The 14,362-nt window shown below is 42.7% G+C and overlaps 1 long non-coding RNA gene across 2 annotated transcripts in view; it reads right to left on the reverse strand.

Moving 5' to 3' along the window:
- LOC310706668 overlaps positions 1-10,520 on the reverse strand; it is a 32,730-nt gene extending 22,210 nt beyond the window's left edge. Inside the window, exons 1-3 of one of the 2 annotated variants that reach the window (XR_014526035.1) lie at positions 9,768-10,520; positions 8,931-9,016; positions 5,931-6,634 (exon numbers count right to left, since the gene is read on the reverse strand). This is a non-coding gene — a long non-coding RNA (uncharacterized lncRNA). Of the gene's footprint in view, positions 1-5,930; positions 6,635-8,930; positions 9,017-9,767 lie in introns of those variants that run through there. The other variant, XR_014526034.1, reaches the window with a different exon arrangement.
- Positions 10,521-14,362: the final 3,842 nt, after the last annotated feature.

Raw genomic sequence — 14,362 nt, forward strand, 5'->3', positions numbered from 1 at the left:
TCCTCCTTGTTTGTCAGCAGCTACATGAACTGCAGAGTGACGACATTCTTACGTTTTTATGGTTACAGGTAGATATCGATCTGTCTTGTGAGTGAATTTATTCTGAAGATGGGATCTTTGCATTTTAGGTGTTCTTAAAAGTGGCCTGGCTCTGTGCTTGTATATTTGCCATTAGGACTTTCCCATTCATATTCAGAGCAATCTGAAATTTGCCAGTTTTAAATGAGAAAATCTATTCAGTCAATAACCACAGGGGGTTCCTTCTCATTGGGGGACCATTGCCAAATGGTTCTGAACCCCTCTAGTGGTTACCTAAGCAGCTGTGTGAGGCCAAAAGTCTCACACTTAATAATGCAAGAAACAGTTCCAGCTTTCCCTTTCATAACTCTGGCAATCTCCAGAAAAAACACAAGAAGCTCACAATCAGGCCTCATGGTGCTTGGCTCATGTGTATTCATTAAGTGTAAATAACACGCCAGAGCCCTGCAGATGTCAGAGAAACTACTGGACATTTACAGAGCAAAGTCCTTGGATTCCAGTAAAGTCATGGAGAATAAGCGTGCTCTGGCAACGGCCTACAGAGGGCTGCTCTAGAGTATTACTGCACAAAGCAAATTAATAGCTATGCAATGTAATTAATATTAAATACAGATGATTCTTGAATTAATTAGTCGCACTGTGGACAATAACGGCATCAAGAACTGGTGAGGTTGGGCATCTGCTGAAGGCCAAGACCATATTCAGGGGTCCACTGCCAGGAACCCCCTGGTTTTCCTGGGAGAGCCAGTGTGGTGTAGTCGTTAAGAGCGGTAGTCTCATAATCTGGGGAACCGGGTTCGCGTCTCCGCTCCTCCACATGCAGCTGCGGGGTGACCTTGGGCCAGTCACACTTCTCTGAAGTCTCTCAGCCCCACTCACCTCACAGAGTGTTTGTTGTGGGGGAGGAAGGGAAAGGAGAATGTTAGCCGCTTTGAGACTCCTGAAGGGGAGTGAAAGGCGGGATATCAAATCCAAACTCTTTTTTCTTGGAGATGAAGACTGAATGAGAGAGTATCCTCGAATAACTATCACCCAGTTGTGAATACCCTCTTCTTGATGGAGAAAGTCGTGGCAGAGTGGTGGAGGCTGTTTGGGTGGGTGGTTCCCATGTTTGGCGAATTGGTGAATTGGGTATTCTGTATGGGATTGCATGCCTTCTGAAGAAGCAAGTGTGTAGCTTGGGGGCAATTCTGGTTACATCTATCAATAGAGGCCCAAGTGTTCTCTATTCAGAGACTGTAGTCCACAAGAGGAATAGAGAACAAAGAAAAATGATTAGTCAAGTCATACTTATTATGCACATAATTCAGACATCCAGAGTTTGGGGTACCTTGGCAAAGAACTGGGGACATTTTTTTAAAGTGCAGAAATCATGTAGACTGTCAAATTAACGTTATACAGCAATTTAAATACATGGTTTTAAATCCTTTGAATCAGTCGAGGGTGTTTAATGGTATGGCTGTTTATTGCTTCTAAATGCTAATTTTTAAAGAACTATATAAATATCCATTTTAATATTGAGATTTTTATTTAAGCAATTTTGTGCTCATGCACAGTGATTGATTAGTATTCATCTGGAGTTCATGCAAAGATAGCTGCAGAGACTAAAAATGGAGAGAAATTGGAATTGTTCTGGCAATACAGATGTGCAGAGATTTCTCTGCCATGTGTAGACTGAAGGCGTGAAGGGCAAGTGAAGCCACAAAACTCAACACCCCTGTGCCTGCTTGGAACACCCTTGACAGCTGCCTGATCCTGAGCAAGCACACCAGAATGATCTTGAGTCAGTCCCTATCTCTCACCCTAACCTACCTCACAGAGGTGACCAAAAACTCCATCCCCTATTAGGAAGGAGAAGAAATGTTCATGCCACCTTAAGCTCATTGGAAGAAAGGTCTTATCAATTTTCTATCCCCAATGTCTTATCAATGAGCATAATGCTTTTTTTAAACCCATAGTGCAGCATAGAATGGAGTGGGAGAAAGGGGCACTCTTGGGCTTCCCATCTGGCTTCCTGCATAGCCCCCGAGTCTGAGGACTCTATTATTATTATTATTATTATTATTATTATTATTATTATTATTTTGATTTTTTTACAATAACAAAACATCATTTATAGAAAAAAAATCATATATCAAAGCATTAAATCAACTGTACGTACAATCCATTTTCAATCCAAAATTTGGGATTATTAAAATCCCCTGACTTCCCTCTACCTCCCCACCCCCCGGTTCCTTTGTTATATGTAATTCATGCATGTCCATAAAAGCTTTAATTGTTTTTCTTTCCAATTCTTGTACCTTGTCTATAATATTACAAGCATTTTTAAAATCCTGCTCATGTATTAACTTGTATACATTGCTTTTTTATATCTGCAATAAACGTTTCCCATTCCTTCTTAAACTTATTGTCTTCATGATTTCTTATTCTCCCAGTTAATTTTGCCATTTCCGCATATTCCATTAATTTATTTCGCCAGTCTTCTTTTGTGGGGACAACTTCTTCTTTCTAAGATTGTGCTAATAGTATTTGAGCGGCTGTTGTTGCATACATAAACAATGTTTTATATTTTTTCGATAGATCCACTCCTGTAATACCTAACAAGAAGGCTTCTGGCTTTTTGACAAAGGTTATTTTTTGAACATTTTTTTCAGTTCATTATATATCATTTCCCAATACCTTTTAACAACCTTACTTTGCCACCACATATGATAAAAGTGCCCTCTGTTTCTTTACATCTCCAACATGCGTTATCTGTTGTTTTATACATTTGACTGTACCACCATTATTATGCAATCTCAGGTGCTCAGCTGTGAAGCTCAGTGGATGACCTTGAACCAACTCAGCTTCCACTACAGCCCTGTGCTCCTTGCAGAATGAATCCATTTAAAACCTCTCTTTCATTTCAGGATTTTGGTCTCAGTGATTTAGCTGAATCTGAGATGACCCCCTCTGTTTCATCCTTGTGTCCCACCAGACATCCAGCTTTCCTCTTCTCTGTTACTACATTCAGACACCTGTTTGTCCTAGGACTGCACTGAATGTTTGTCTGTTTCTCTGTATTTTGCAGTGCTTTTTAAACCCATTAATTTCCCTTATAAATTCCCCATGTACTGGTGCCGTTTTATTTTCTGATTATGACTTCTTGGTTTTTCTGAGTGTGATTCCAGCTAATAGAAAATGTGATTTTATCCCAATGCCCTGTAGCACATCATATTTGGCTGCATGTTGACATCATGAGAGCAAACGAAGCCAAGTTAGAGTAAGGGAATGTTTTCTGAACTGGTCAGACTGGAGATCATAACCAATCAGGGATCACGTAAGGAACAGACAATGTCAACTGAAGGCAAACAAAAATTAATTCAGGGCAAAGCATCCTGGAGAGGCAAAGCATTTTATCTCTGAAAAATGGTCAAAATAACCTGCAACAAATTATCTGTTTATAATGTGCATGGAAAGCCCTCTCCTCAATATCCCCCATGCTTTAGACACATCTTTTCATCCTAGCTTTTGATGACTGACCCTTCTTGTCTTCTCTCTCTCTCTCTCTCTCTCTCTCTCCTTCCTTCTCTTTGCTCCCTGATGTGTCCTAACCTTAATTACACTGTAATCCTCCAGGCTTGGTCTATCGTATTTTTTAATCAATGTACAGTACCTCACAGCTTTATAGGGGACAATAATAATTAAGTATTAATGTTATTATCATCACTGTGCAGAACGTGCAGGCCAGTCACAAATCAGCATCTCGTATCTGACATTCAGCTAACCAGCCCATTCATCACAGTGCAAGCACCGCTTTAGACGGTTGTGAAGTTACCAACAAACTGCTGAATGAAATCTCACAAGTGGGGGGAATAGTGGAAGAAAGTATTGTGTTTGCTCCCCAATTCCGTATTTCATTCGAAGCAAAATTGTTAAGATGGATGCAAGCTTCTATATAGCAGATGTTGAGAAATGGGTTCTCTATGGAGCTAAACTTAATTTGTGTAGAAGACATGTGTGGTGGAGAATTAGGCCTGGGAACCCTTGTTTCTGCAGAACATCTACAGAGCAGTGTGGCGAGGAAGAAGGAAGACTTGGAAGGGACAAGTGGCTGGAGATGGAAAGGCAGTAGTGGGGGGAAGGGAGGAGCAGCAGCCTCCCACCACCACTATCACTATGCTTACCAGAGGGGAAGGGCAAGGCTAAGTGGGCTAAGTGGGGACTTAAGTTAGTTAAAAGGGGCCCACTTAGCCAACTTAGCCCACTTAGCACAATAAGCCAACTTAGCCAGCTTAAGTCCCCACTAAGGCTAAGTTGGCTATGTGGGGACTTAAGTCCCCACTTACGGCCCCTGGTTTGAGTGTTAATTACTCCCTTTGGGGGCAGCAGCACAGAAAGTGGGGTTTGCGGTACGAAATGCCACCAAATCAGTGCACCACTTGGGCACCGGTTTGTAGTCAATCGGACAAGGTTGGGTTTTTGGCCATTTACTTGTGACCCTGGTTTGAGTGACAATTAGTCAGTGGGGGGGGGGAGACACAAAACGTGGGGTTTGCAGCACAAAACGGCACAAAACTAGCACTAACCTTTGGCATCAGTTTGGGGGGTATCTGGAATTTTGAGGTCACACATTAAGTGGGTATTGCCACTCCCGAGCTAGGGAGGAGGTGGGGTTGTGGGCTCACGCTCCACCCCATGATCGTGATACCAGGGAATCCTCAGATGCGTCATTCCCAGGCCAGCCAATCGGCTGGGCCGGGGGGCGTGGCCTCGCTGCATTTAGGTCTGGTGCGGCCGAGGCAGTGCTTGATCAAAGATCCTTTACTGTATTTTGCCTTCACAAAGTAAAACTGGGCTTACGATACTGTTTCAACTCTTCCCTTAGCAATAGACATTTTTCGTTCATTTTTGTTTCTTCTTCCTGCTCAGAAGTCCCACTGCTTACAAGATGCAGGAGCAGGGACCAATCCTTTGTCTTAATTCCCACTGGAGACATTTATAAACAAAACTAACTAGAACGGCATTAGCCAGAAACCTTGTACACGAGAGCGGAATGTGTCAGACTTCAATTGATCCATGCTGGACTCATTTAAATCTCCCTGAAGAAGATGCTTGTGTTATCTTAATCCGCTGTTTGGGGTTGATTGTACGGCATTGTCGAAGCAAACATAGTCTTTAGGAGCACTGTTAATTACCTCCCTTGGGAAAGGATGTCCCAGTCTCAATACACATTCAAAAAATATTTGTGCTTTTCAGCATGGCACAGTCACCATGCCAAAATCTGATGTTTTGTCAATGTCAATAGGAATTTAACAGGAGACTTATATTGGAGTCAATATTGCACCCATCATATTTTAAATGGGCTACACTTAGTGTGATGTCTCTTATCCATAACTGCTAGTCCTTGTTGCTGTTGTTGTTTAGTCACTTAGTCATGTCCGACTCTTCATGACCCCATGGACCAGAGCACGCCAGGCACTCCTGTCTTCCACTGCCTCCCACAGTTTCGTCAAACGCATGCTGGTAGCTTCGAGAACACTGTCCAACCATCTCGTCCTCTGTCGTCCCCTTCTCCTTGTGCCCTCCATCTTTCCAAACACCAGGGTCTTTTCCAGGGAGTCTTCTCTTCTCATGAGGTGGCCAAAGTATTGGAGCCTCAGCTTCAGGATCTGTCCTTCCAGTGAGCACTCAGGGCTGATTTCCTTAAGAATGGATAGGTTTGTTCTTCTTGCAGTCCATGGGACTCTCAAGAGTCTCCTCCAGCACCAGAATTCAAAAGCATCAATTCTTTGGCAATCAACCTTCTTTATGGTCCATCTCTCACTTCCATACAGGGAAAACCTTAGAACAGGCTAAAACGATACCTTTCATCAACCAAGTTCCCACTTACAGGCTATGTCTCAACACCAAAACCAAAAGGTGCCAAGGCTGTGGAGGAAGGGGTTGTTACATTGAAATCCATATTGGAGATGTGATATGTAAATAAAACGATGCAAATAAGTATTGGTGGTGTACAGGCAGTGGTCTGGGCACAGCTGCATCTTATTTATACAGGCAAGGGGTTTGAAGGCTCCTGGTGCCTTATACCACCTGGCAACTTCAGAATCTGCAATTTGAAGCACCCCCTACTAGCCAGCTGCTTTGGGGGCACTAAGTGAGTGGATAGCTGGCAAGTCGGTAACTCTTTTCCTCAATCTGCTATGGTGGTTTCAGAGAACTGGACACTTTGTGCTGGTTGCCAAATCTCCTAGCTCTTGTGTTTATACGTGCTGATGTCTTCACAAGTGCTTCATCGTCACCAAACTGTGAGTGACAACATGTTCTGCTGAGAAACTCACAGAACCAGGTGTTCAAATAATCTTACAATCGTAGACCACAGTGCAGCATGGACGTTCTCTGTACATTTCCCTACATAGTCTGGAAGAGAAACTGGCACATCCTTTGTAGATAGGAGGGATACCACAAAGCATGCCGTTGTCGCTCAGATCTTCCATTTCCTTTTGTGCCTGTGCTGCTTCCTTGAAAGCAAATGTCATCTGCTCAGCAGGTAAATCAGAGTGCAAGAGTTTCGCCCTCTGGCCCCAGCTGAGTCACTCAGAGTGCATACCTAAATCTAGAAAGCAAAGGTCACTGCTCTTGCTTTATCAAAGATGCACAGAGCTTTCCAGTGAAGTATCACCACAGCCGCTTTCACCTTATTGGTCAACGTATACACAATACTGATCAGAATTATGGAGGTGGCACCCACGGAGAATTGCAGCATTTTTGCATTCAGAAGGCTGCAAATGAATGCATTCAAAAAGATAAATTTGATGCATACCATCCAACATTTCTCCAATGAAAACTGAGATGTCCTTGTCAGTTTGCATTTCTTAGTGCAGAAAATATTGATCTGATGTGTAGAGCTCTCTCCTATTCTAATTAATTCGAGAGAGTTCTGAAAGCTTCTCTGTGTGAAAGAAACAAGGGTTATTCCTTTAGAGAAGCTGAGTACAGCTGGCTTAAACTGGTTCTGTTATCTCTTCAGTCAAGGTCATGCTGACTATAAAAATAGGCCAGAAGGACCCTGGGTTTCACTTTCTCTTTCTATCCTTTTTCCTTTCTTGTGTGGTCTTCTGTATACGTATAGTATTAAGGTTTAGTCTTAGTATAAATTACTGTAAGTTTAAGTTAAGTCTGCTGCAACTTGATTTCTTATGGACAGTTACAACCCTGAATGTATTGGATTTGTAACCACTATTCTCATAGCAGTAAAGCTCTGCTGGATGAAATATTAATTTCCTCTGGTCTATTTTTGGGAATTCTGCAACTTGTTTAAGTTTCTACTTTGCTAACTATACATTGGAATCTGCTCTGGATCAATATTGAGTAGAATTTCAATGACAGTCCTATAAGTTCATATTGGAGTATACATAAGTAGGCCACTCTACATATGCAAAATCTACCCGCCCCCTTTCTCTCTTGTCCCTGGCTACCCATTTACTCTGGAGGTCAATTACAGTGGCTGCTTAATCAGAATGCCCTAGAATCTTGTTGCCCAAAGAGCATTCCCTCCCTCCGTTCTTCTCAGCAGCCATGGTAGTGGTGTGGCAGCTGTTGCAGGCACAAGGCCTTCTAAATATCAAAACCCTTGTCTGCGGTAGTCTGCTCCTCTGGTGATTTTTATCAGCGCCGGAGTTTCAGAGTGCTTCAGGCCATAGCGCAGAATGAATTTGTTCCAGCAGGAATTGAAATAAATCTTTTAATAAAGGCTTTAAGGAAAGCTTTTTGGAGGTAGTGGGGCATGTGAGTATGCAGCTCTCCCATTGGGATTTGGTCATCACTTACAAAGAGCTGAGTTAAATGAGCACAGGCTGGGTATAGGTGTTAATGTTTCAGAGACCTAAAGCAGTATGATAGCAATCCTAATCCTGACTACAGGCTAGCGATGTCTTTCCTTGGCTTGATTCAAAATCGGACTCAGCAAAACCTGCTACTTTTTTTTTTAAGGAAGTTGCTTGTTCCCTCACCCCCAAACTCAGTTGCAAATTTTGACCCCATTGCACTCCTCATAGAATCATAGAATTGTAGAGTATGAATGATGTCACAGATAGTACAGTAGAGTCTGAATGCAGAGGGGCCACCAAAACAAGGGAAATACAGTCGTATCTTGGAAGCTGAATGGAATCCATTCCAGAAGTCCGTTTGACTTGCAAAACATTCGTAAACCAAAACACAGCTTCTGATTGGCTGCAGGAAGCCGCGGAAGCCCCATCAGACGTTCGGGTTCCAAAAGAACGTTCGCAAACCAGAACAATGACTTTGCGGCGTTCAGGAGCCAAAATGTCTGAGTTCCTGGGCGTTCAGGATCTAAAATACGACTGTACATCATTTTACAAAAGAGGATTTGCATAACATTTGCATAAGCTAATATGTATGTATAGAATTTGAAATAATTGCTAAGACTGAAATAGAAATACAGTGCATCTCATCATAGTGGGGAAGGCTGTGGCAAGGTGACAACATTTGGACAGCAGACTGAGCAGACATACAGGTTACCTGTATGCCCAACAGTTGACACGCAACTTCAAGGCTGCAATTCTCCATTCTTGTGGATTTTTATCTTTAACAGGTCTTAGATAGGGCAGCTCTTCAAACAGAGGATGCCTTCAAAGAGAGGACAGTAAAGTAGGACACATGGCCACTCTGAACCAGCCTCTGTGATTCTCCCAACACTGGGATACCCTGTGCATTGCCTCATTTCCTTCCCAAAGTGTACTTATTGATGGTGGCTGGGGGGGGGGGCACACTGGGGAAGGCGATGTCCTGCTAGAGGCCTCTGGGTGAAGTTGCATCACACATGCACAAATTAAGCTTCACACTCTAAGTAGGCATGCCTTACTCATCCATTTCATACCCATTTCACATACCTGATTTAGATGGCCTGGGTGTAGATCTTGCGATCTGCACAAGTTTCTCTCTCCCCTGCATATTTAAGGAACTAAGTTTAAATGACCTGATGAAGGGACGAAAAAAGAGGAATGAAACTCGGTCTCTCTCAGAGAGAGGCTGATAAAGTCAAAGGGTCACTCACACAGAAGTTGCAAGGAAATGAGTTATTGCTGCAAAATTTAAGTGCCAGGGTTGTCTCCCGCTGTGTCGGGAGATTGACAGGTCTCTATTTGGCCTGGGATTCCTTACATTTGTAGGTCCTCGGGGCCATTTTGGAGTGAATTTATCTCACCTCCACCAAGGCAGACACGGAAAGAGAGGGATAGAATTCATACACAAATCTCTGCCGAGTGAATTATGCTGTGGAAATGATCCAGCCATTTCGTGCCCTTATAAGTCTGTATCTGCTATGTCTTATTACTTGAATGCATCAAAATAAAGCTGCTGGGGGCTAATGCCCACATATGAATACAAAAAAGTTTTGAATAAGCCCATCTTTGTTTACATAAGTTGCGCTGCTGGCAGCATCTCCCCTAATACGCATAAGTTTATTTCAAGCATTGATTTTCTTTATTGCTAGTTGAAACTGCTTCAATATTGCATTCAGATAGGGAGGGTGGATACAAAATGTCTCTAGAGCTGCTCTGAATAGCTGCCCGTTTTGATTATGGGGGTCAAACAGGGAATATTTCTGCCAAACGTTTAGATCGGGGTGGAGAACCATTTTCCAGACAAAGGGTTGGATTCCCTTCTGTGGGGCACATGCCAGTGGGGCCAATGGTGAACGTGAGCAGAGAAATGAATGCAAATGCTACCTTTATACAGTAGACTAGTTCCTACATAGACCAGCACACTTTCTCTATCTTCTTTTCAAGCAAGCAAGGCACATGATCAGAATTCAAGGATACATTCCAGCCAGGCTAAAGCACTCAAGGAGAACGCAACTTGGGTCAGTAAGGGGCCTGGCTTGAGGAAAGGGGGTATGGATGAGGAGGTGCAGCCTGGCAAAAGTTGTAAGGGCTATACAGAGAGTCATGGAGCACTACATCTGTTAAGGATAATGGTTTAATTTCCTGAAATGGGAATGTTGCTTATACTGTATTAAATTGCTGTGTTTTTATAGCATGGGTTTTTTCCTTTGTCAGTAGCTAAGTCATGTGATTGGCTGGCTGTGAGTCACATGAGAAAGGCATTCCATTCTGTTGTGACTGTTATTCAAGTAACTGTCATTTTTAACTGTTTTCCTGTTCTTCTCTCTGTGTGTGCGAGGGAGAATGGCTGCTGAGAGAGGTTTCTCTGGATGCTGCTGAGGACAGTGTGTGTCAATGTGGTCTGCCTGGGTTGAAGCAGACAGAGGAAGATCCCTAAATGTTAATAGGGAGAAACTTGTGCTCTCTATAAGTGAATAAGCATGAGATTGTAGGGGTGTTCTTCTCAGCTATATGCTCCTGAAGTAAAGTTCTTTTGAATATAAAGCGTCTGGACATTTCATATCATCAATATATTGGGATCATTTCATCCCTTTGGGGGAATTTCCTCCTGCCCGCAAAGGATGATCCCACCCAATCAGAGATAACATGGTGAATGGAATGAGATCACAGTACTACATAATCAATCAGCTTTAACCATTGCTGAGGTGGGAGTCGGCAGCTGAGAGCAAGGTCAATCCAAATGAATGGACAGATATTTTAATGAGGAACATTCCCCACCAATCATCCTGTCAAAACAGGGTGATTGGTGGGGATTGGGGCAAACTGTCAAAATCATTTGCAAAAAAAAAAAAGAAGAAGAAGCTGGGGTGTAGTTTTAAGTCAGCCCCAGTTTTAGCTAAAGAATTTTGCTGGCCGCTATCTTTTCTAAACTGAATCCCAAAGCATTGGTTCAAAGCGCTTATCTAACAGTTTCTTTTTTGTATAGTGGAAACTTTAATTATCTTCAGCTTAACTGTCTATTCATGAGAAAATACTTTTCCCCCCCCTCGCATAACTGAACTCTCCCCAACCTTTTTATCACATGCCCTGCACATTTCCCATTAGAAACACTTTCTGTGTTCATTGATGATGATAGGGGAGGAAGGAGAAGTGCTTCCCAGGTGTATATTAAGGCAAGCGTTGCTAAAAGCTGCGCTGAGGGGATAGATGAGTATCAGGTGGAGGATTACAACACTTGAAAATACTGATTATGCCACTCTTTGTAAGATATGTGTTAAATCTCCTAGCTATGCAGAGATTAGCAGGCTTCTACTCAGGCCACAATCCTGGTTCCCGATTTGGTTGAAAAGTAGGTGTACAATGGTTGCAAGTGCATTGCTTGAATGAGACATAGATCCTGCACTGGGATAATCACTGAGAATAACATAGGAAACCATTGTTTTGAGAGAGGTTAATTATTTTTATTTTATTTTATTTTATTATTTATACCCCTTCCATCTGGCTAGGTTTCCCCAGCCATTCTTGGTGGCTTACAGCACATAAAAAAATGTAAAACATTAGAAATTAAAAAAAATCCTGATACAGGGTTGCCTTCAGATGTCTTCTAAAAGTCAGATAGTTGTTTATTTCCTTGACATCTGATCGGAGGGCGTTCCACAGGTACTAGACCCTCTCCTTCTAATTTGTCCTTTTCTCCACACCCCTAAAGCAGGAATGGGGAACCCCTGCCCTGTGGGCCCCTGATGCCATTTCTCTCAAGCTACACCCCACCTGTCCATCAGCTGACATCACTTGGTCAGCTGACTGGGTGATGTCTGCTGACAGGCAAGAGGGTGGGGTTCAACCCAACATGTTCTCTGTTGGGAATGAACTGGCAAAGCAGAACCACACAGGCAGCAGGCACGAAGCCTCTGCTCATCAGCTAGTGAGCAGAGGGTTCAATCCTGACTGGGTGCTGCCAATTCCTGCAGCCAGAAGGATTGCTCTGGAGGTTCAAAGAGGAGCACAGGTGGTTCCAGAGGCCTTTTGCAACCAGGCCCGCAATGCTCTTTAAACCTCTAAAACCTGAACCCGTCCACCTACCAAATATGGCCCTCCAAGGGTGAGGAGATAAGGGTCTGGCCCACTGCTAAGAGGGATGACCTCTTAGAGGGAGAAGGCCTACACAACAAGGGTCATATTATAGAGAGTGACTCCAAAATGTGTTCCCACTAAAGATTATTCTCCATTCTGTCCTCTCGCCACTGCATTGCTATCCCCTGTGGTGATAACACTATTTTCCTTCCTCATTTTTTTTAAAAAAAGATTCCTATAACCTTATTATAAGTCTAGAGGGAAATTTTGCTTTTGAAAGCAAAATTCCCACTCTGGTGGGGGAAAATTTGATGAAGAAAGCCTGCCGACTCTAAGCTTAGAGGTATATAAATAAATAAACAGAACAATAGAGAACCAAAGTTAACTACAAAAGGAGATAGAGTTTCCGCCGAAACAAATTTCTCAGAGGATTTTGCCTTTCCCCGGTTGTGATGTCTTGCTAAAGCAAATATCAGCTAAAGATGGCAGTATATGAACTAATAGTGCGAGTGCTTGAGCATCACCCTCAGTCTAAGAACAGTCCTTAAAATTAATTAAAAGTTCTGATCTCCCACATCCAGCTCTTTGTCATCTCAGACGTTCTGTGTGTCTGTGTTCATGCACACACACACATCCCACAGCCAGACCTGTGAGAACTAGCAAAAGATGCACGGTGGCAGCGCAACAGAGATACATACTTTACATCACAACAGGAGAGGATGTGTGGGAGAGTAGACTCCAGTTATCGCCATTAATGTTTCATGAAAACTACTCACATCTTCCCTACAACTGACAAGATAAAAAAGATACAGGCATTAAAATTCAGATAACAGACTACTGCCTCGGCAGTCGTTGCATTAGAATTCAGAGCGAAAACTATTGCTTTGCAAGGAATACAAGGCCTGCTACATTTTCTTCCAGCAGTGTTCCCAGGAAAAAGAAGAACACTTTTTTAAAACCATACATTCTGCAGGATGCAAAACCGACTTTGCAACACTCATTGTGCTACTTGTTACCATTGGCCGCTAATGTGTGAGGTGTGTGTGTATTGCCACAGGGCCTATGTTTTCTGCAAAAAAAATATCTTTGGGGGAGAAGTAGTGGTTATTCATTTAGAATCCGTCCATTTCTTTCTTTTCCTATTTTCACTTCTTACACTTTACACAAAAATTCCTTAGAGACTTACTTTAATGGGACAAAAAAGAAAAGAAAAGAAACTCAGGGATGCCTTCTTTTTCTGAGGGCATTTGGGAAACAACCATGCAGTCCTGTGTATTGGGAGAGGTTTTGTATATTTTATTTGTATTCCATCCTTTCTTCTGGGAACTGAGAGAGAGACTTTTGCCTCACGACTTGCCTGTGAGTTAAGCAGTGGCGTAGCGTGGGTTGTCAGCACCCGGGGCAAGGCAAGTGATTTGTGCCCCCTAACCCGTGGATTTGCGCCCCCTAACCCTACCCCCCAGATGTTGCGCCCGGTGTGGCCGGCCCCCCCTGCACCCCCCACGCTACGCCACTGGAGTTAAGTCGGCCAGACTTGTCCAAAGTTGGCCAATGTGCTTTTGCGGCTGAAAAGTGTTTTGAATGCTGACTGTTTTTGGCAGCCTGTCCTTATCGCAGAGTGCCTCATTTCAGTTACAGCAAGTTTCCAGCTGTGTAGTTCCTGCTTCTATATATGCATAAGCAGTGCTCATACAAATTTCCCTCTCATGCATCAAGGAGAGCATAGTTATGCATTTGGCACACATTGGAAAGAACTTTGCACGTGTCCATAGAGTTCCTCCAGATGTAGAAGGATCGTTGGCCCATTAGGATCTCTGGTAGCATGCTTTGGAGACCATGGAGGGGTGAGCCTTTTATAATAATAATAATTATAATAAATTTGTTATTTATACCCTGCCCATCTGGCTGGGTTTCCCCAGCCACTCTGAGCAGCTTACAGAATATCTAAAAACATAATAAATACAGAGAACAAAATTGCAGAGCTTTGAAAAATTGAAAAACAAAGTGCGAGATTGGCTCCATTATTATCAAATAATGGAGGCATACAAATTGAACAAAAAAGTTGGTTTCCAGGTGGAAAAATCAAAATTGGAAACAGAATTGTTAGATCCAAAAACCAAGAATTTGTCAAGAATGTATTACTTGCTGTTGAAATGGAACACTCAGGATGAAACGGTGAAATCAGCTATGATTAAATGGGCACAAGATGTTGGACATAACATAATGATGGCTGACTGGGAACGGTTATGGACCACAGGTATGAAATTTACGGCATGTAATGCCCTAAGAGAAAATTTAATGAAAATGATTTACAGGTGGTACATGACACCAGTTAAGCTTGAAAAAAATTATCATTTGCCCGATAATAAATGTTGGAAATGTAATGAGACTGAAGGTACATTCTT

This window comes from Podarcis liolepis (genome assembly GCF_965112155.1).
Source record: "Podarcis liolepis genome assembly, chromosome: 5".
Lineage (NCBI taxonomy): Eukaryota > Metazoa > Chordata > Lepidosauria > Squamata > Lacertidae > Podarcis > Podarcis liolepis.